Source organism: Pinus tabuliformis, chromosome 7 (genome assembly GCF_031772625.1).
Source record: "Pinus tabuliformis cultivar Carrire ecotype Pingquan chromosome 7, CPIR1, whole genome shotgun sequence".
Lineage (NCBI taxonomy): Eukaryota > Viridiplantae > Streptophyta > Pinopsida > Pinales > Pinaceae > Pinus > Pinus tabuliformis.
In genome coordinates, this window is record NC_142293.1 from 1,477,334,725 (window position 1) to 1,477,358,323 (window position 23,599).

Below are 23,599 nucleotides of genomic sequence, written 5' to 3' on the forward strand. Positions count from 1 at the left end.
AATGAATATTTCAATTTTAGAACACTACTAATTTTTTTTTTCATTTGAAAACTGGAATAACTCTCAAACATACATAATCCTGGACAAAAATAAACTTGTAAAAACCAAAATTCCACATAAAACCGTTCAACCACAACCTCAGCACTCAACATTATTAAAGTAACTATTGCTCTAGAAAAATATACCGCCATTGTAAAAACATGTCGTTGTCCTGGTAACAACATAAATATCCCTGGAAATGAGTGAGAGCCGTAAGGGAGGTTTCTGAATCGACCAATAACTTCATAAAAACAACATATAAAGACGGAGTAGTCTAAGGAGGCTGTAGAATGGCCCTTTTTCCGGCACCGATCGGAAAATCGTCCGACTCCTACTGTCGGTAAACTCTCCATCCTTCACCACCATCTCCCCGCTCCGCCACCCTCTTTCTCCGCCACCCTCCCCTGACAGCCCTGACATTCCCTGCATTCCCTGACGATGAAAATCCGAATGCAGTTAAAGCCCTGACATCCCTGACCGATCTGGAATTCGAATTCATGCGGAGAGTATTGTTCGAAATGGTCACGCGCGCGATTCCATTTTGCAGCTCACTTCCCGCTCTGCTTTCCAATCCTGCTGTGCTGCCTTACCGCTCTGCAGCTCGAAGGCCAGGAACTCTTCAGCGCGCAGGTACCCTTCGCTATCAGAGCCCTGAAATTCAATCGTTTACTCGATGTCAATCTTGTTAGCTTTTACCATGATGGTGGACATGCTGAACTTGAATAGCAGAGGATGCCATTTATCGAACGCCAAAACCGATATTCAGCCGATTCCATCCGGAAAAGCTTCGGAGAAGTATCACGTCCGCGCCAATATAGGCGGAGGATGTCGGAAAGATTCTGTGCAAAGGACACTTCCCCAGGGTCGATATCGCCTTTCTCCACCTTTCTCAGCCATTCCTCCGCCGGTGTTTTCTTGAAAAGGAAGCGGAGATCAGGCGCCGCTGCCATTACCCGAAACCCTCGGCTTTTAAAAGGCAGCAGCATTTGCTCTCCCGCCTCAGAGTCCATCGTCCCGGAGATGATGAGCAGGCAGCTCGACAGATTCAACTTGAACACGCTCTCTATGGATAGCCGCTTCCGAGAGCCGAAGGATTCGATCCGGGATATCCAGGTCATGAAGAAGCGCAGCTTGCAGGGTTTGAAAAAAGACTTGACCATTGCCGAGAACTGACATGACATCGAATCCGATTGGAGGACCTTGAAACTGGCAAAGCTATCCTTGAACCATTTAGTTCTCTCTTCCTGGGTCATGTTCAGGGGGTCTGCTCGAAGCTTGGGGCCGACTTCACCCACTGCCTGGAGGATTTCGTTCCTAAGCTTCCATTGACGGATGCTTGAGGATCATGCCGAATCTCTTCTCGGAGGACGTACAGGATGGCGTTGGGTTTTCTGTGTCGGAATTTTGTGGAGGTGTGATTGAGGAAACTAATATTGTACGTATCAGAAATGGGATTTGAGGTGAGATGGACATGGAAAATTACCCAAAAAAAAAAGAAAAGAAAAGAAGGAAAATGAGTAGCAGCAGCAGGAACGGTAGCAGAGAGGAAGAAACTATAAATTTTGAAGATCTTTGGATATACCTCCATATGTTTGTGCAACTGACTCTGAAGTGAAAGTGCAGAATATGATTCTGATTTTTTTGCTTCGCACTGTATTCAATATGTCCTATGCATATGTGGCAGTTGTAGAATCTCGGATAGGAGTCTGAACCTCATCTGATACTCTAAAAATAATAATAGCCTTGTAAAACTTGGTATGTCTATTGACATTAGTTGCACGTTCGGTAATTGTGTCGTCCACAGCACTCCATAATTCTTCAAATTCGAGCATCAGCAAAATATCTACTCTCAAGAGTTGTGTGTTTAGTAATAGGATTTCGGGGACGCTGATGGCTATAATGAACGCTAAAAAAAAATTACAAGAACTAAAACACACTGTAAGAGCTAAAACGATGCCTGTTTAGATCAATCCTTTCAGTTTGATGGTCTGCTGGTGTAGATCTGACGCGGGTTTTTCAGCGTGCTGAGTGAGTATCACGGAGAAGGATGGCTTGGGCGGCTACTGCGTCGTCTTCATTCTAATTTCTTTCTCGTTGACAATCTATATATGCCGCTCAAAAGCTTGCATAAAAGAGATTTGCAGAAAATAATCACATAAAACTTGCATAAAAGAAATTTGGAAACAAACAATCACATAAGTTTGTTGGAGCGTTTCTCAGATTTCTTTTTCCTTGCCGAAGCTCTGATACAAACATTTGTATAACGACATATCACTGTCCAGCAAGCTTATTAAGACAACATACCATTCCATCTTGATGTATTTATGCCATAGCTTGAGATCTTAGGATTTAATTCTATCATATACTGTTGAGGAATCCTCTAGCGCTTCTACGGAAGTGTTACAAGTTACAACTAATCCATTATTAATTTTAAAAATATCATTTTCGTGTTCGGAATCCATTTGTAAATAATCTCACTCGTGCTTTATTGTTAAATCTTATAGAACTTCTACTTTTACAAGTTACAACTCATCAATAATTAATACCAAAAATGACAAGTTAAACCGAATACTAATTTTCATCAATAAATCAATAATAATTTTTTTATCATTTTATTAATATTTGATATATTAAAATTAGTTATTATAATAAAAATTGTAATACAATATTTTTATTTAAAATGAATAATAAATAATACTGTATAAAGGGGTTCGAGTATGTCTTAAAATTGTTTCTCCTTGGGGGACCTATGTCACCTCTTTCTCAGATCTGTGACACCTCCCTTTCGGGCCTGTGGCACCCCTTTCTTGGATCTTTGAATAATGAAGCCTTGCCAAAACTAAACCAGATCTTGAAGCATATTAGAAACTCCCTTGAAGATTGTTGAAGCATGGTTGGAGAAAGTTCTTGGATGCCTTGTTGAAGATAGTGATTATTGAAACAGCGCTGTTGAGTTGATTGTCCTTTGAGGACGTTCTTAGAGCATTCTTAGAGAACACTCTGAAGTATCTTGGATGTTGATCATCCTTTGAAGACATTCTTAGAGCATTCTTGGAGAACACTCTAAAGTATCTTGGAAGCCATCTAGAAGCATTTGTTGAAGACATCTCACAACAACATTGAAGTTATCTCATGGAGCTGATCTAGAAGGCATGTTGATGCTTATTAAGAAGACCCTTTGGAGACATTCCTGAAGCCTTTGTCAGAGATATCTTTCAGGACTTGTTGAAGAAGATATTGGAAGTATTGAGGCTACTGAAGTCACCTTGAAGAATTGAAGAAAGTTGAAGATTGAAATGGTTGGGACCCTTTCATATGACTTGATGGAAACCTTCACTTTCCAATGATTTAAGTTCAAAATGCCAACCAATGATTTAAGTTCAAAATGCCAAGTCATATGAAGGTGATATTGGCATTTTGAACTTAAATCATTGGTTGCAGTAGTTAGAGGTTTATTTTAGTGTTCACCACATAGAGGAGGAACAAAAAATTTCATTTTCTCATTTGAAACTAGAAGGCCATGGCTTCACTTGGTGGGAAAGCCACAAAGAAACAATGAGGTTGGAGGGGAATCCTTCCATGACTAAGTGGGAGGATTTAAAAAATCCCATAAATTCGTAATTCTACCACATCGATTATGTAGAGTACTAGTTGATCTAGTGGCAATATTTTAGATAGAGGCAAGGGTAGAGTGCATAGGAGTATACCATTAAATTCAACAAGATGGAAAGAATGTTGAGTATCTCTCCCAAGAACCTAGACGTACTTCACAAGTATATATGGGGTCTACAAATCCATTTAAGGAAGCAAGTGATGTTGCTCAAACCCAAAATGATGGATGAGGCTTGTTTATAGGCTTAATACCCAGGAAACAAAGGCGAGAAGAAAGGGAAGCCAAGTGGATTAAAGGAAAATGAACACTAAGAAGCTTCCAAGGAGGGGAAGAAGAAGTGGAAAGGGGGGAAGGACATGAAGATAAAAACCAAAATTGACTAGCACAAAGATATTAGAAACCGCTACAACCACTAAATATTGATTGTCACATAGAGGTAAATTTCTAGAGATTACAAACATAGACAATCCCAAGAACTGAAAGAAAAGATGTGAAAAATAAAATTCTCATAGTCACAAATTTGAGTAATCATGTGGAAGGTAGCTCTGATGAAGATGAGAATATTTTCTATACATCAATGCACAAGGGGTGAATTTGAGTATCCTTCAACAACATGAAGAGAAGGAGATGACTAAACTCTTCCATATATAGATGCAGGTCAAGAAGACAAAACTTGATTCTTTGTTTGACTTAGGATCATAGGAAAATATCATAGCAACATATTTGGTCAACAAACTTGGACTAGAGATTCATGACCATCCTATCCCATATATATTTGGATGGGTCAACAAGGAAGCAAAGATAAAGGTAACAAATGATGCAAAATCAAAATTTGTTATGTGTTAATTTTATTGATGAAGTGGAATTGGATGTACTTCCACTTGATGTATGTGGAGATATGTTTGGAAGTCCCTATATGTACATACAAAGAGAACAATACTTTCTCATCAAGGATGAAAATCCTTCACCATCAATGTGCACAATGACAAGTCTAAAATTTCACTCATAAGTGCCAACCAAGTGAAAAAACTTATGTTCTAGCAAGAAGATTGTTTTACTATTTTTAAGAGAAACTCAATACTTAAAGGTGTCAATGAGAGCAAAGGCATCCTAAAGGGGTGCATTAAGGAATAGAAACAGCAAATGGAAGAGTTGTTACATGCATACAAAGGAGTGTTCCAAGAGCCTAAAGGGATACCACCCATGACAAAAGTGAAGCATGAGATTCAACCATTGTCAAACTCTCCCTTGCCAAACATTGATTTGTATAGGCACTCCATTATAGAAGTAAGTGAGGTGAAGAAGAAGTTACAACAAATGATGGAGCATGACGTTATTCAACCAAGTACCTCACCATGTGGGTCACCCATCACAATTGCACCAAAGAAGGATGGGACTTGGCGAATGCTTGATTACAGGGAATTAAATAGAATTATGTTCAAGAAAAGGTATCCCCTACCAAGGATAGATGAACTATTGGACATGTTGCAAAAATCAAATACTTCACCAAGCTGGACTTAAAATTAGGATACCACTAAGTTTATGTCAAAGAATAGTATACCTAGAAAACCACCTCCAAAACTAGACAAGATTTGTATGAGTGGTTAGTCATTCCATTTGGTCTATGTAATGCACCAATTACATTCACGAGATTAAGGAATGGAATACTATGCCCTTTTATAGATTTATTTGTTATTGTTTATTTGGATGATATATCAGTATATAGTGCTATTTTGGAGGAGCACATCTCACATTTGATTTGGGTCCTAGAGACATTGAAGGAGCACAAACTACTAGAAAGTCTCAAGAAATGTGAGTTGTCAAAGCAATATTTGCTATATTTAGTATGCGTGATTGGCGGAGAAAAGTTGAAGATAGATCTTGCTAAGATGGGGGCCATCAAGAAGCGATCGGTGCCTACAAATGTTTCTAAGGTTAAGAGTTTTGTTGGGCCAACACCGTACTTGAGAAAATTGATAGTTTCATTTTTAGTCATGGAAGGATTCCCCTCCAACCTCATTGTTTCTTTGTGGCTTTCCCACCAAGTGAAGCCATGGCCTTCTAGTTTCAAATGAGAAAATGAAATTTTTTGTTCCTCCTCTATGTGGTGAACACTAAAATAAACCTCTAACTACTGCAACCAATGATTTAAGTTCAAAATGCCAATATCACCTTCATATGACTTGGCATTTTGAACTTAAATCATTGGTTGGCATTTTGAACTTAAATCATTGGAAAGTGAAGGTTTCCATCAAGTCATATGAAAGGGTCCCAACCATTTCAATCTTCAACTTGCTTCAATTCTTCAAGGTGACTTCAGTAGCCTCAATACTTCCAATATCTTCTTCAACAAGTCCTGAAAGATATCTCTGACAAAGGCTTCAAGAATGTCTCCAAAGGGTCTTCATAATAAGCATCAACATGTCTTCTAGATCAGCTCCATGAGATAACTTCAATGTTGTTGTGAGATGTCTTCAACAAATGCTTCTAGATGGCTTCCAAGATACTTTAGAGTGTTCTCCAAGAATGCTCTAAGAATGTCTTCAAAGGATGATCAACATCCAAGATACTTCAGAGTGTTCTCTAAGAATGCTCTAAGAACGTCCTCAAAGGACAATCAACTCAACAGGGCTGTTTCAATAATCACTATCTTCAACAAGGCATCCAAGAACTTTCTCCAACCATGCTTCAACAATCTTCAAGGGAGTTTCTAATATGCTTCAAGATCTGGTTTAGTTTTGGCAAGGCTTCATTATTCAAAGATCCAAGAAAGGGGTGCCACAAGCCCGAAAGGGAGGTGTCACAGATCTGAGAAAGAGGTGACATAGGTCCCCCAAGGAGAAATAGTTTTAAGACATACTCGAACCCCTTTATACAGTATTATTTATTATTCATTTTAAATAAAAATATTGTATTACAATTTTTATTATAATAACTAATTTTAATATATCAAATATTAATAAAATGATAAAAAAATTATTATTGATTTATTGATGAAAATTAGTATTCGGTTTAACTTGTCATTTTTGGTATTAATTATTGATGAGTTGTAACTTGTAAAAGTAATGTTCTATAAGATTTAACAATAAAGCACGAGTGAGATTATTTACAAATGGATTCCGAACACGAAAATGATATTTTTAAAATTAATAATGGATTAGTTGTAACTTGTAACACTTCCGTAGAAGCGCTAGAGGATTCCTCAACAGTATATGATAGAATTAAATCCTAAGATCTCAAGCTATGGCATAAATACATCAAGATGGAATGGTATGTTGTCTTAATAAGCTTGCTGGACAGTGATATGTCGTTATACAAATGTTTGTATCAGAGCTTCGGCAAGGAAAAAGAAATCTGAGAAACGCTCCAACAAACTTATGTGATTGTTTGTTTCCAAATTTCTTTTATGCAAGTTTTATGTGATTATTTTCTGCAAATCTCTTTTATGCAAGCTTTTGAGCGGCATATATAGATTGTCAACGAGAAAGAAATTAGAATGAAGACGACGCAGTAGCCGCCCAAGCCATCCTTCTCCGTGATACTCACTCAGCACGCTGAAAAACCCGCGTCAGATCTACACCAGCAGACCATCAAACTGAAAGGATTGATCTAAACAGGCATCGTTTTAGCTCTTACAGTGTGTTTTAGTTCTTGTAATTTTTTTTTAGCGTTCATTATAGCCATCAGCGTCCCCGAAATCCTATTACTAAACACACAACTCTTGAGAGTAGATATTTTGCTGATGCTCGAATTTGAAGAATTATGGAGTGCTGTGGACGACACAATTACCAAACGTGCAACTAATGTCAATAGACATACCAAGTTTTACAAGGCTATTATTATTTTTAGAGTATCAGATGAGGTTCAGACTCCTATCCGAGATTCTACAACTGCCACATATGCATAGGACATATTGAATACAGTGCGAAGCAAAAAAATCAGAATCATATTCTGCACTTTCACTTCAGAGTCAGTTGCACAAACATATGGAGGTATATGCAAAGATCTTCAAAATTTATAGTTTCTTCCTCTCTGCTACCGTTCCTGCTGCTGCTACTCATTTTCCTTCTTTTCTTTTCTTTTTTTTTGGGTAATTTTCCATGTCCATCTCACCTCAAATCCCATTTCTGATACGTACAATATTAGTTTCCTCAATCACACCTCCACAAAATTCCGACACAGAAAACCCAACGCCATCCTGTACGTCCTCCGAGAAGAGATTCGGCATGATCCTCAAGCATCCGTCAATGGAAGCTTAGGAACGAAATCCTCCAGGCAGTGGGTGAAGTCGGCCCCAAGCTTCGAGCAGACCCCCTGAACATGACCCAGGAAGAGAGAACTAAATGGTTCAAGGATAGCTTTGCCAGTTTCAAGGTCCTCCAATCGGATTCGATGTCATGTCAGTTCTCGGCAATGGTCAAGTCTTTTTTCAAACCCTGCAAGCTGCGCTTCTTCATGACCTGGATATCCCGGATCGAATCCTTCGGCTCTCGGAAGCGGCTATCAATAGAGAGCGTGTTCAAGTTGAATCTGTCGAGCTGCCTGCTCATCATCTCCGGGACGATGGACTCTGAGGCAGGAGAGCAAATGCTGCTGCCTTTTAAAAGCCGAGGGTTTCGGGTAATGGCAGCGGCGCCTGATCTCCGCTTCCTTTTCAAGAAAACACCGGCGGAGGAATGGCTGAGAAAGGTGGAGAAAGGCGATATCGACCCTGGGGAAGTGTCCTTTGCACAGAATCTTTCCACATCCTCCGCCTATATTGGCGCGGACGTGATACTTCTCCGAAGCTTTTCCGGATGGAATCGGCTGAATATCGGTTTTGGCGTTCGATAAATGGCATCCTCTGCTATTCAAGTTCAGCATGTCCACCATCATGGTAAAAGCTAACAAGATTGACATCGAGTAAACGATTGAATTTCAGGGCTCTGATAGCGAAGGGTACCTGCGCGCTGAAGAGTTCCTGGCCTTCGAGCTGCAGAGCGGTAAGCCAGCACAGCAGGATTGGAAAGCAGAGCGGGAAGTGAGCTGCAAAATGGAATCGCGCGCGTGACCATTTCGAACAATACTCCCCGCATGAATTCGAATTCCAGATCGGTCAGGGATGTCAGGGCTTTAACTGCATTCGGATTTTCATTGTCAGGGATGCAGGGAATGTCAGGGTTGTCAGCGGAGGGTGGCGGAGAAAGAGGGTGGCGGAGCAGGGAGATGGTGGTGGAGGATGGAGAGTTTACCGACAGCCGGAGCCGGACGATTTTCCGACCGGTGCCGGAAAAGGGGCCATTCTACAGCCTCCGTAGACTACTCCTATAAAGACCAATTGTTTTCAAAACCATGGAACACATATGACCGGCTTTTACGCAAAGCTGCAATTAAGCACTAAGGCAGCGGCTAAACAACCTGCCATAGGGCATTAAATGTTCAGGGAGATGCAGGTTGGATAGCCCGATAACATGCGAATTCCCATTTCTTATTTAATGCCTAGTCTCCCCGCTCGCGTGTTATCGGGTTATCCAGCCTGCATCTCCCCGGACATTTAATGCCCTATGACAGGCTGGTTAACCGCTGCCATTAAAGCACATTATTTCGGCAAGCCATATTTCCCATGCTATCAGGTCATAAATGAACAGCGGGTGTATATGCCCACTGTTCGATTGCGGCCTTAACAAAATGGAACGGTGGGCATATACCCCTGCCGTTCATTTATGACCCGATAGCATGGGATTTATTGAAGTTGCATTGTTTCTGTGTAGAGCGCTGACAGGTTGGTCACGAATAGGCAAATCAAGAAAGAGAGAACTCCTTTCAAAGGCCTTTGTGATTTTTTTATTTGAAAGAATTTGCGCGAAATTTGGCATTGTGACCCCTATGGCTTCGGCAGGTTGCAAAGCAATTCACAGGTTTTTGAATCGACCAACAGCTTCATAAAAACAACGTAAGACCAATCGTTCTCAAAACCATGGAACACAGGACCGGCTTTTACGCAAAGCTGCAATTAAAGCACTTTGTTTCAGCGCTGACAGGTTGGGAACGAATAGTCAAATCAAGAAAGAGAGAACTCCTTTTAAAGGCCTCTGTAATTTTTTTATTTGAAAGAATTTGCGCGGAACCCAATGATGAGATCAGCCAAATGAAGAAAGGCCAGTAGATCAGAAATCGTAAGTCCAGCGGCAGGACACATGATAGATTTGAAAGCTTTCAAATAGAGTGATGACAACTACAAGTGTGGTGTGGTTAGGGTAATGATTCATGTCCGGAGGGTTTGAGTAATGATTCATGATACATGGAATTTGTGTATGCAAGGTGGATTTAACAAGCAATTGAAACGGTCAACAATCCAAAAAATAAATACCATAGATTTGCCTATGGTAATGATAAGGGAGAGAGCATATGGAACCAGGCTTGGAAAGAAGGTGAGGATCTGCAGCGTGATCAGAGATGGTGGGGTGTCTGGTCCACTTTCACCCAAGAACTTATTCGCTCAAATGTGAGAATTTCTGATGGACCAGACAGCCTGATCTGGGCTCATGGGGAAACAGGAGACTACTCCCCTAAAGAAGGATACAAGTTTATTCAATCTAGAAAAGGATGGGACAATCCAGAGTGGTGGGTCACTCATATTTGGAAGCTCAAATGCCCTGCTAAGGCTAGACTCTTTCTTTGGTGTCTCCTTAAAAGGAAAGTCCCTACCTGGGACATTCTTCAGGCCAGATTCATGCATGGTCCGGGAAGGTGTTCTCTCTGTAAAGCTGCAGAGGATTCAATATCCCATCTGTTCCTACAATGTCCGGAAACTGTCAAAGTCTGGAGGGAGGTCGAAAAGCTAATGAACAAAAAATTTCTATGGGGCAATGGGAATCTGGCTGAGGCCTGGTCAAACTGGTGGCAGCACTATCCGGATGGGAATCTCAGGAATCTCCCACCGCTCATTTGCTGGGGAGTCTGGCTAGCAAGAAATAGGTCCATCTTTCAAGACAAGGATTCACAGTCTTCCAACATTGCCATCCAAGTTGTTTCCATTTACGATTCAATCCCAGAACCCGAAGAAAAAAGACCTCAAATTCATGACAAAACAGTCCAAATCAAAGCTGGCATCCCTTGGGCGTTTTTTGATGGTGCCTCTCAAAATAATATAGCAGGTGCTGGCATTGTCATACACAACAACGCTGATCACTCCCTCAAAGCCTCCATTGGTCTGGGGTTTGGCACAAACAACTTCGCTGAATTATCAGCTTTAAGGCTCCTCCTCTGTTGGCTCATTCAAAGGAACACCTTCACTATTCAGATCTTTGGAGACTCTCTCAATGTTGTTAACTGGGTTAACGGAAAAAGTACTTGCAGAAATCTTTTATTGAATCCCTTGCTTCAGGAAATACAGGCCTTAAAATCATCTTTTAACTCTTTTTCCATACGCCATATTTACAGGGATAGCAACGATGACGCGGACAAACTTTCTAAGGAAGGTTTGCAGCAAGTTCTGGGAAGGTGGAAAATAGTTGAAGTCAGTCAAGGACAGACTGTTATGTCAGATGCACCGCCTTATACTTAACCTTTTCAGCTGGTGCTTTTTTTGCTTTCGACACTCTAGACTTTACAATTTTTTGCACAGACTTTTTTATCTCTCAGACTTATTACAGTTCCAAAACCCGTGGTTATTTTTTGGTGGGCTGTTTTCCTCTCCGTTGAGGAGGCCCATTGGTATGTTTATGATCTTTTGCATGCTTTGCTGGGTTGTTTATATTGCTCGGTCGTGCTCTTTTTGGGTCTCTGCTGTTTGCTACAGTGGGCTGTAACTGCTTGACTGCTCTGCTTTTCTGTGTCTCATCTACAGAAAGGAGCCTTAAGTGTTTTTTGTATGCTTGGTTCTGCAAGCAGCAACTTATGGAAATGCTAAGCATCTGCGATGTAACTTTTTATCTCCTTAATAAAAAGTTCGCTTTTTCTTCGGAAAAAAAAAAAAGGGAATCAAGTTCGATCAACTTGGGTGTGCATTCAATGAGTTATTTTGTGATTTGTTCTGGAACAAGTGTGCATTAGGGCACTAGGAGGAGGCCCAAATCTAATTAGTGTATTCAAGAGGTATGATTTAGGGGAATTCTATAAGTGAGTATGAATGGATGTATGCATAGAATAGATTGTTGTAATGTTTTATAGCTTCCAATAATAAGTTTTTGCGTAAGTTATTCTTCACTAGGGTTTACCCATATAATCATATGTGCACACTAGTTTTCTCGAGTTTGGATACACTGAATATATTTTCATGACTTTATAGGGAAAAGATATGATTGATTTGAACAAAGAGGTAGAGCTTGATTTGTTAATTATGTGATTGCCTAGATCATATGAAAATAGAGGAGATAGTGTAGGGTAGATCTTGTATTATAACATGTATTTTTGCAGATATTAATGAATGAGTTGTAGGTGCCATAGATCTGATTTATTGTAGGGAAGAGACTTATATGATTTGGATTAAATGGGACTATGTCTATAAATCGGTTTCTTTCACTGTAGGGAGACACATATGTGCATTTTTGTAATGACCAAACACAGTAACTAGAATCTGAAATACAGAAAGCCTGAAGAATTTAAATTTGTACTTACCTTAACTGCGACTGATTCTGCTGGTGATGTCGTGGCTATTTTGATCCAGTCTCTGGGAGACTAATATCACCCAGCCAGATTGAGCAAACCTAGCTGCTCAATCCAGAAAACTTCACAACAGAAGCTCCCTGTCCCTCCGTGCCCAGAACCTCAGACGGCTTAAAGCTCTTCCAATGGATAATTATCTTCCTCCTGGTTTTCTCCTGGTGAATTTCTGCTCCTGGTTCTTTCTGCTCCTCTCTTGTTTTTCCCCCCCTCTCTCGGTTCAGGCCTCTGCTTTTATCTACGGGCCTGGCGGTGGCCGCCCTCCTACCTGCAGCCACCGCCTTCCACGCATTGATGGCTCTTAGATATTTTCCTACTGTCCTCTGCGCTCTGTTATAAATATTCAGTTGGTCTTTAAGCGCCCCCTTTTGTATAAGGGTCCTTTTGATTTTTTTGGTATTTTAGTATATAGTTTAGTTTATTAAAGTTTTAATTTTTATATGTTATAAAGCCTTAAATTATATATTTTATAAGTTAAATTTATATATGTTATAAAGTCTTAAATTTATACATGTTATAAAGTCTTAAATTTATATATGTTATAAAGTCTTAAATTTATATTTATAAGATTTAAACATATTTAATATTTAAAACTCATCATATTTGTTTTATTATAAAGTTCAAAACTTTATATAGTGGATCAGTTTATATGGGTCGTTACAATTTTTATATGCCTTGAGAAGATCTATTGTTAATGTTTGCAGAAAGGATTTTGCAAAGATCTTAACCCTATTACAATTAACCTACTTCAGCCCTTTTTTTCATTATTTTTGCATTAACTTATTGCAGAGATCTCTGAAGAGATTAGTATGTTGTTTTGATAGTGTATGCAGAGATTAGTGTGACAAAGATATAAAATGACAACGGTTCATGTATGCTTGCCCAATAATGTTTGATTTTCTTGACAAAGAGGTTGAATGTTGAGATCTATACGCAGCGAGACATATCTTATGATATTGTTTCTTATATTCTTCCCACCTTACGGAGATTTAGTATTGGACCCTTGAGACATTTTTAGTGAACTCACAAACACGTTTGTAGAGATCAGTATTGTGACACTTTCCTATGATGTTGTTGTTTATCATTTGATGCTAGAACGTAAGACTTTTATTGCTTGTTTACAGTGGACATAGTTTTATGACACACTGTGTTTTCAAATGCCTATGATGATGTTACTGCTGATTTGAAGAGATATACATAAACCAGCTTTAATGCAGTGAGTCATTAGGGTTTTGGTAGACATATTCGATGTGATGATATGAAGAATTGTGAGTCATGACATTAGGTGAGTATTGTTGATGTTGATACTTGAGCACGGAATAATGTTTGATAGTTGGCCTTGGCTAGGGTTTTATGCACCATAAAGTTTCCTTTTGAGTTGAAGATAGGCTTGGTTCAGTTTGTTAAGATATGGCTTGATGGTTGTATTAAGTTAATTGTAGAGTTATGAGGGATCTTGATGCAAAGAGGATTTTGCCTTTGTTGAGTTGTTTTGTTGTTGATTGTTAAGGATGTATTGTTGAGTTTGTTAATGATTGATTTGAGTATAGTGTATGGCTTGGAATTTGACATCTATTTGCAGGAGTTGGATGTTAATTTGAACAGAGGATGTGCTGCTATTTTTTATTATGAGAAAGGCATGATTATGTTGTTTCATATTGTTATGTAGTGAGGTTTAGAACAATTTTATGCAGGATCTTGTTGTGTCTTATATTTAGAGAGGGTTTTGGAATTGATGAGAGTTGTTGATTGACAAGGAACGTTTTTTATGAGCATGATATTTGTTCGGTAGCGCTTTTGAGAAAAGATTTTTGGCTTAGAATTTTACACTGTTAATGAGAAAAGAGTTTGGATTGATATTTAACAGTGATAAGAGTTCGGCTGGGTATTTGACAGTGTTAGATTTTAGCTTTGCATTTGACATTTTTGGTGAGAAAAGAGTTTTTCTTGATATTTGACAATGTTAAGAGTTTGGATTGATATTTGAAGTGTTGATGACTTATTGAGCATATTTGTTTGCATAAATGTTTTAGTATTCAAATGAGCATTATTATTTGTGGTTTTAGATTGAAAACTGGATGAAACATGGACTGCAGGATTTGTGGTTGAGTTAGGTGGATCCTGTATGAAATATTTTGAAATGTGGTCCATAGAGGTACTGAGGGTTGGAGCCTTCAGTGAGGGAGTAGTAGCTTCCTCTCGGCAATAGCCGGTAAATTTGATCAGGGAGTAGTAGCTTCCTTCTAATCGAAGCTGGAGAAACTAGAGGAGGTGGTAGCCTCCAGTTGGTAGGAGTCTGTGCACTGGTAAGAGTTTGTGCCAGTGCAAGATGTTAGAATATTTTCTTTATAATAATAAGAATATAGAGACAAAAACAACAATGGTTTTCCACCTAAAAATTTGGTGTCCCTATGTGTTGATGTTGTGTTTCATTGTTGTGGCCTCTGTGCTCTTATGTTTAATGTTTTTCGTGGTTAACTGAATATGCCTGGATCTACATCACATTGTGTTGCTAATGGAATAATGGATCAGATAAATTTGAAAATGAAAGCATAAAATAGGTAAAATGTGATTCGGCATGAAATATTGATTCAGATCCCCCCTCCCCTTCTCAATATTTCTAACAGAAAGTAGGGGAGAAAAGCACTAATCTATTTCATAAGTTTATGATAAAACATCAACACCAAAACATATTTTTCTCTTTGATGGATGGTAATGGAAAAAAAATGACTGATCACTAGGACCTTGAGAAGGAGCTTATGGGTATTACAATGCTCTCTTGAAAGATACCATCCCCAATAGAATTTGATCTATCAACATAATTGCTACAAATACTGCTTCTATATTCAAATAAGAACAAAATGAAGCTCTTATGTGGGAAATATATCTTGTTGGAGTGGAAGAAGTTGTTATGCACATGCCCAAAAACAAGGCTCCTATCCCTGAAAATTTTACCACAGATTTTTTTAGGCATGTTGGGTCTTCAATGGCATGAAATACATATATTAGAGGAAGAATCCTAGAAAACTAGGTCAATGTTACTAGCCCTTAATTCCACTTTCTTAACCCTGGTTCCTAAATCTGACCAAGCTTATGATACTATTTGTTTTTACCCATTTATCTCTATAACATCATATATAAAATCATACCTAAGGTGAATTCCAACCTCCTAAAACCTTTGTTACCTTCCTTTGTCTTAAAGGAGCAATTAGGCTATATAGAGGGACGTCAAATCTTAGCTAACATAGTGACCGTGGCACATGAAATCATCTACTCTCTAGAAAAGCCTAGGAAGATAGGAATGGCTAGTAAGTTTGACTTATCTAAATATTTTGACAAGTTGAGTTGGTTTTATCTATATCACATTCTTTGAGCATTTGGCTTCTTGGAAGACAATTTTGACTGGGTTGGTTCCCCTTTTTCCACCCCATTTTTCTTTGTTCTGATTAACATATCTTCATCACATACTTTTAACTCCTCCTAGGGTATCTGTCAAGAGCATCCTCTATCACCATTTCTTTTTATTTTGACCATTGAAGGTTTAGGACACTCATTACAATTTGTAATTCAAAAAAAGAAAATCAAAGAGCTTAAGATTTTTGTTAATGTAGACTCAGTTAATGATAAATATTTTGTTGATGACGCCATATTAATGGGTGTCCCAATGGCAAGAGAAGTCGATGAGCTTAAGAACGTCATATAAGAGTTCATGCTATCCTTAGGAACTTCCAACAATTTTCCTAAATCCCAAGTTTTATTTTTCAATACTCACCCTAGGGTCCAAGCTCACTTATTTATACTTTTTGGCTTTCAATGCAACACCCTTCTTGTAATCTACCTTGGAGCCCCCTTAGTCACAAATTCGTTAAGATCAATCCACTAGCAAGATCTCCTTTATAAATTCTCCCTTAATCTTGATAACTAGACTTTCCATTCCCTTCACATTACCGACAAGATTGTGCTCCTTAAATATGTCCTTTAAGATCTTCCTTTATATCAAATTTATGTCTTAGCTATCCCCAAAGGAGTCTTGCATTCCATTGGAAACCTCTGTCATTATTTCCTTTGGGGTGCGGCTGTCATAGAATAGAAATGGACCCTGGTGGGTTGGGAAATCTTGTGTATCCCTAAGGAATGTGGATAATTGGGGCTTTATGATCGATAAATTTTGAGTTGTTTCTTAGGAGAAAAAATTTGGTGGTGATGGCTTCAGGGAGGAGGCGAGAATTAAAAAATCATTTAAAACCATAAATATTTTCTAGATAAATATTTATAATAGTGGTTAATGAATCATTCACACACCTGAGGCTCCTCGATTTGGAATCTAGTAGATCTCAAAAAATACATAATTTAGCAGCATAGTTTTTGGGAAGTCAAGAAAGGTGAATCAGTTTGTTTCTAGGAATATTCTTGGTAGTAGACTCCTAAGTTAGGAGGGAAACTTGAATATGCTCAACTAGAGACTACCGTGAAGGAGAACGACTATATTTCTATTGTGAATTATTGGAAAATGCAATTGAAAAAAACCAAATGGAATGCTTTGAAGCACACGGAGGACTAGACTTTTGAATTACCACAAGAAGGATGGACGCTCCTTGAGCAAGCCTTACAAAACAGGAAAATCACAAGGATGGCATGCAAAGATAAACTATGTTGGGGCTATAAGGCTACATGAACATTAGCAATTAACACAACCTATTCTCTTTTTTCAGGAAATGATCAAGTTCCCCTGAGTGCCATTTAGAGCTACATATGGGCCTAAAAACCTTTGGCTAAAGATTGTGAACTTTCTATGGTTTCTTATTAGCCCAAGGCTTTAAATCAGGACATGATAATATGTAGAGGATTTGTAATTTTCATCTATAAGTAATATCTACAATAATAATTAGGAGATTGTGGAGAACTTATTCAATTTATGCTCTTTTGTTAAATCTTTATGAACTCAAATTTCTCAATTATTTGGTTAATCAGATAGGAAAAACTTGGATATACTAGAAAAAAATTTGTCCTCGAGGCCCTCGTGTTACAGGGAAAAGTGTCTATATAGAACTGCTCTATCCCACTAAGGTGTGACAGCTGCCTTAGAAACAAACAGAGAAAAGCTACTTTTGTTTTTCCTTTATGAATTATAGATAGAGAGGAACAGAAAGACCAACCTCTATCTTGCGCCAATCCTTCGATTCGATCCCTCTCTTCTTTGATAGTCCTCAGCTACCTGCTCCCTTGCACGCCCAGCTTCACAAAGTACCTGTAAGATCACAGAAGCATAGCACTATACATAGACATGGATCTATAATCATAAACAATATAGGATCAGATGTAAATTGACCATACAAATGTAGCAAGCATCAATGACACAAAAGCATGGAGGAAAACTCAAATAGCTTTCATTGATAAACAAGAAAAGATCCAGGAGGAATTACAACCAGTTGTTCTAACCCAGCATCAACCTCCCAGCAAAGAAGCCCCTCTTCACCTCAAACAAAGCATAGATCACCCAACAATCTGATGTTTGTCTCAAAAAACCAACAGCAATTCCTTACAATATGCAAAATTCCAGCCTCTGGATCTCTGGGATGAGGGATCCATATATAGATATCTGTAAGGGGGATGAGTTAGCTTGTGTTTTGATTAGTGTCTTCTCTCTGATAGTTCTTGCTTCCACTTGGAGACTAAGGGCCTCTTACTCATCCTTGGTCGAATTCAGTGAGGCAAGTGTCACAGGAGAAGATTCTGGAAGCTTCCATTGCCTCTCCACCTCGCGGAATGACACTGCCATTTGTCATTTCTCGCCCATCACACCCTACAGAAGGGACTTTTGAAATGCAACGCACCCTCACAGTGTATCTAGGTGAGATGCAACGCACTTAGCCAGTGGAGCAGCTGCAATGATCCTGTTTTGACCAATTCAGAGTAGTTTCTCATGGAGAACTTCTGGGAGAAGCTGTAATCTGTTGACCTTGTTCCTTTAGGGGTTAGAACAACACTTTTAGGGACTTAGGAGCCCTTGGTTTATGGACATTTCATGCTTGGGGTTGTAGGGCACAAAAATGTCTATAACACCTCGACCTCTCATAACACCATTTTCGATCATGCCCGGATCATCTCCCTTGGTTTTCTACTTTGGTTATTATGGAACGAACGTAATGATCACATTTTCCTTAGGCAATCTCTGATGTGGAGAAGGTCTAGCCCAAGATCCTTTATTACATTTATGAAACCATCCTCCTAAATCCTTGGTCCCTGAAGATTGGTCAATTTCTCCTTCTGAAGCTCCAAATCTAATTAGACTTCTTCTCCATCCCTTTTTGTCTCCCTCCCATCCCCCTTGTCTTACTCCCTTTCTGTCCTCCCTTTCTTACTTGATCCCCCCCTACTTTTCTCAAATTCAATTTTGTTGGGCATCTAAAGGAAAAATGAGAGTCGCAAGTTATGGAGGTATCTCATTTAATATGGAATACCAACTTGTGAATATCATAACAAGTTCCATTGTATTCAATAGCTACAGTGTTGTTGAACTCTTTACTCTTGAAAGTAATTAAGTCTTGCACTTGATTCTTTATGCTTCATCATGTTGATAGTAGAAGGATATTATCAATTACTAAATTCATATTTAAGAAAACTAATCAATGGATTAAGAGTGTAAAATATCTCTTCATGCTATAGGCTTGAAAATTATCTCACTTGCATCATTGCTCTCCTTTTCCAAATTCTATTTATCATTCCTGCTCACATTAGAAGAACTAGAAATAAAGTGGAAAATTGTCTAGCCAATGTGGGTTTCTCAAGTCCTACTACACTCCTTTCCTCTTCCTAAGCCTCTATTGAATCCTCTCCATTAATGAGTGGCTACAAATATTTGATCTCTAATGATCTGTAAACGTCGTATGAGGTGGAAAAACACAAAGGAGGGGGAAGTGACCCTACCATAACCCCAAGCATGAATGGGGGAGGTGTGACCATCACCCTCCCTTGTTCAAATGATACATGGAACATAAATCTACAAATACCCTAATCACAACGTTAATTGCAATGAAATGAAAACATACAGAGTATTCAATCCTTTAGTGAAAGTTCGTGATGGTATAGAAGGCATGCTCAATATTGAAGTTAGTATTGTGAGGTTTAATTGTTATTTGTCTGTGGTTAATTCCGCAATACTAAGAGTGTTAATGTTGTTTGAGTGGGTTTGGTGCACAACTTTGGTGGCGAATTTCTATTTTTTTGTTGGAGGAAGGACTAGACCCTTCCTAGCCTCCCCCATTTCACTTTCATCTGGGGATCCTTTAATGTGCTAGATAATTCATTTGTGAGGGAAGAATAACAGTGAACTTATCAACACTTGTAGATGCTCCATTTTCACTCAGATATACACTCTTGGAATCACTCACAATGTTTTTTTGAAGTCCCTTTAGTTGGTGTTTCCAAATTTCTTTTCTATTAGCATACATTTGGGTGGTTTTCTCATCTTTGATCCTCATGAGTGGCTATGGGATTTTCATTATTCTTATTCGCATACACCCTCCCTCTCTGCTTGATCGTCTACACTATGCTCTTGAGGCTCTTCTCTCCCAGTGGTATCCTTGTCTCACCCACTACTAGTTTATGGTTATTTCTTCGAGGCTTTATCCTCCAAGTTCATCTCACTATCCCACTCACCCATCTTCTACAATTGGTTTCTTGAGCATTGTCTCTCCAAGTTGTCCCCCTGTCTACTTTACTAATTCTATATTTTCTTGATTCTGAGACAAAGGACCTACTTGTGCCACAGGGCCAGCTCTAGGGGATCCCTAGGAGTCTTCAATGCGCACTCGCAGGCTTGGTATTCTTCTTGGTTTTACTAGCATCAAACCCTGTATATAGTGCAAGATGAATTCAATCCGTAGAGAAAGAAGTGTTGATTGAATGAGAAGTTGTTTCATAAGTTGAGGTCTTGGCCTCACTAGCTAAATGGGTTCCTGACCCTAGGCATTACCCAAGGCAAGAAAAAACAATATCTATTGGTATCTGACCTTTATTGGTGAATCAAATCACTTCTGGCAAGGTGCTCTTAAAGAGAAATGAGGCAAAGAAAGAGATGATGCTTTAACATGATGAGATCAAAATGGAGCATAAAGACATGGATGATATGCTTGCACACATGGAAATGGTGCTCGCCAAGCTCAATGCATCGACTCCTCCTGTTGATCCAAATGCCCAAGCCCAATTGAGGCCTCCACATCATCTTAATTTGATTTGTAGTTAGAGTTTTCTTTCTTTGTGTATCAATGCTCCTCTATTTTACTTTCTGCATTTTCTACTTTAAGCACTAGTAATTTTACAGTGAATAAAGGGCATTATGCAATGCAAGCACACATAGTTTTGAGGCATGTATGTGTTTGTAAAGCTAGTTTTAGACTTTCTTATAGTTCTTATCTGGTTTTGACTAGTACATTCTAGCTGAAAGATCTCCTCTACTATCATTGGTCTGGTTTCCAGGATGGTAGGTTGTGACAATAGATGGAGCTAGTCTATCTATGTAACACTGTGTTTTTTTATAATGGAAGGAATTTAGTTTGTAGAAAAAGAGAAACTTCTAGCAAAGGTATATTAAAGTGATTTAACACTATCACGTAAATCATGTAACTAATTTAACAGTAGGTGCTCATTTTCCCAATGGCACTATATACAAATTATCTCTTTTAAAGAGCAAGGATATCAAATTATTAATTCAAGAACCAATATAGAAGGGTCACATTTAACTAATCTCCTCACATTATGGGATCCCTATTGTGATTCTTTACAAGCAAGATGGAACATGATGACTCTATATTGACTATAAGACCTTCAACAAAATCACAATTAAGATCTAATACCCCATCTCTTAGAGTGATGATCTTCTGAATGAATGCAAATGTGCCAAGGTTTTCTATAAGGTTGATCTTACATAAGGTTATCACTATGTGTGAATTAAGCCAACTGATGTGTGGAAGATAACCTTCAAGTATAGCGAAGGTATATTAAAGTGATTGGTCATTCCTTTCAGTTGGACTAATGCACTAATGTTATTCATGGGGAGATAGATGAAAATCTATGACCATAAATATTTTGTGGTAATATACCTAGTTGGGATCCTCATCTTTGGTAGAACCTAGAAAGAACATCTAAAGCAAATTGCAAAAATGCAATTTATATGCCGTCCTAGGAGAGTATCCATTTCATATGTAGAGAATTCAATATCTAGGGTGCATTGTGGATGAGTGTGGTTCTTATATCTCCAATATCAATCCTTGATTGTACTAGACCTAGTTATGAGCCAACTGTAAATAAGTGTTGTAATGGTGGGAATCAAGTTATATAAATAACCCCCTATGTAAAAGATGTCAGTATGTCAATATGGATTCCTAGTGCAAAGCTTAAGGCCAAGGTTTGACTAGTAAATTTGTAGGCATATATGAAAATGGTGTAATCTTGTCACGTGTGGCTTAACCTTTCTAATCATGCACATTGACTCATAGTATATAAAGGTCCAAGGATGATTGAGGAAGAGCACCTAAGGGTTTATGACTCCACTAGAGGGAAAGAGGTAAGTGGGTCAAAGGGGAATAATTATAATACTAGCTACCTATGTCTCCTAATCTTGTCCCTTTTTAATTTACCATGTGACATATTCTAACTCCCTTTCTTTCAATGTTACTATTGGTTAGTTAAAAAAGCAAACTTTCATTTTAATGAAGAAGTGAGAACAAAAATAGAAGGGAAGAATGTAAAGACTCCATTTTTTTAGAAATTCTATTCACCTCTTACAATCATGTCAAAGAAGATAATAGTAATCGGGTTGTGGGCTCTTGGATATGCTTTTAGGTTATAGTGACAGCACTAGCATAAATCACTGTAAATCACTGGAATAAGTTACTACCATTAAAATATATATATATATATATATATATATATATATATATATATATATATATATATATATATAGATATATATATGCATAGATAGAGAGACTCAAAGAATTACCAAAACAACCAAATACAATGATGAAAAATAAAAAAGATGAATTGATTAACTTAGACTCAAAAAAATTATCAAAACAACTAAATATTATGTAGGCAAATCTTGCATTCATAAGGCAAATTCAAAGTGCTAAATAAATCACATCATTTCCAAAAGAAAATGAAAAGCAATAGGCCTTTTATGGCTAACTCATATCATAAAACCCATGGGGGAAGCTCAGTTGTTGATTGTCATATTGTAAAGTATTATATATTACCATGAGATTCAAGGTTCAAATCCCCATATAAAAAAGAGATTCGGTGTAAGACAATCCCAACCATTTATAATTGCAATTTGTACATTAACAGAAATTTCAAGAACTTTAAAAGAAAGTCTCCTTGCATGTAAACTTCAAAAGAGAAGCAATATTTGTCCTAAAATTATATAAAAAGAAGTTTAATATAAAACAATATTAAATATGATGGGTAGATCCCAACCATTTATAACCACAATGTTGTAGATTTGCAATTACAAAGTTATAAAAAACATACGAGAGTTTCTAATCCCAAACATGTAACCAAGTGTACATAACTATGTCATGATCCCAACACTATCTTGTTGAAGCCTGCAACATGTAACCTTTTAGAGAATTAAATTTTTTAAAGTATTTTAATACTCTCCATACTTGCAACATGTAACCTTTTAGAGACTTAAAATTTTTTAAGTGTTTTAATACTCTCCCAACACTATCTTGTTCAAGCCTGCAACATGTAACCTTTTAGAGAATTAAAATTTTTATTTTAATACTCTCCATACTTGCAACATGTAACCTTTTAGAGACTTAAATTTTTTAGAGTGTTTTAATACTCTCAAGACTTGTTTGTTATAGTGCTGCTGTACAAAAGAGAGACTTCAATTTATTACGATACAACAGCATGAACATAGTAATATCTTGTATACCACAATAATTTAATGTACCTTATTCCATATGGTAAAACATGACCATAGTAGTAATATTTTATATGCCCACAGAACTTAATCCTTATTCCATGTGGTAGAATATGGAAAAAAATGTCATCATGGATGAATCCAAAAAATACAAATAATGTACCAAAATAACTATTGCTTTTTCCTTTTTGCTTTTAAGAGTCTGTTTCGACGACGATCAATCCGAAATGTTGAATTGACTACATGCCAGATGGTGTACAAATAACTGTTCTTTTGAGCTTTGAATCATTTCCCACCCAATGAACCCATTAGAAATGAATACACCATTTTTAATAATTATTTTTCTACGCAAGAAATTTTATGAAATTTCATAAGCC

At 37.9% G+C, this 23,599-nt stretch overlaps 1 pseudogene; it reads right to left on the reverse strand.

Moving 5' to 3' along the window:
• Positions 1-282: 282 nt before the first annotated feature.
• LOC149253401 (uncharacterized) lies at positions 283-1,851 on the reverse strand (annotated as a pseudogene).
• Positions 1,852-23,599: the final 21,748 nt, after the last annotated feature.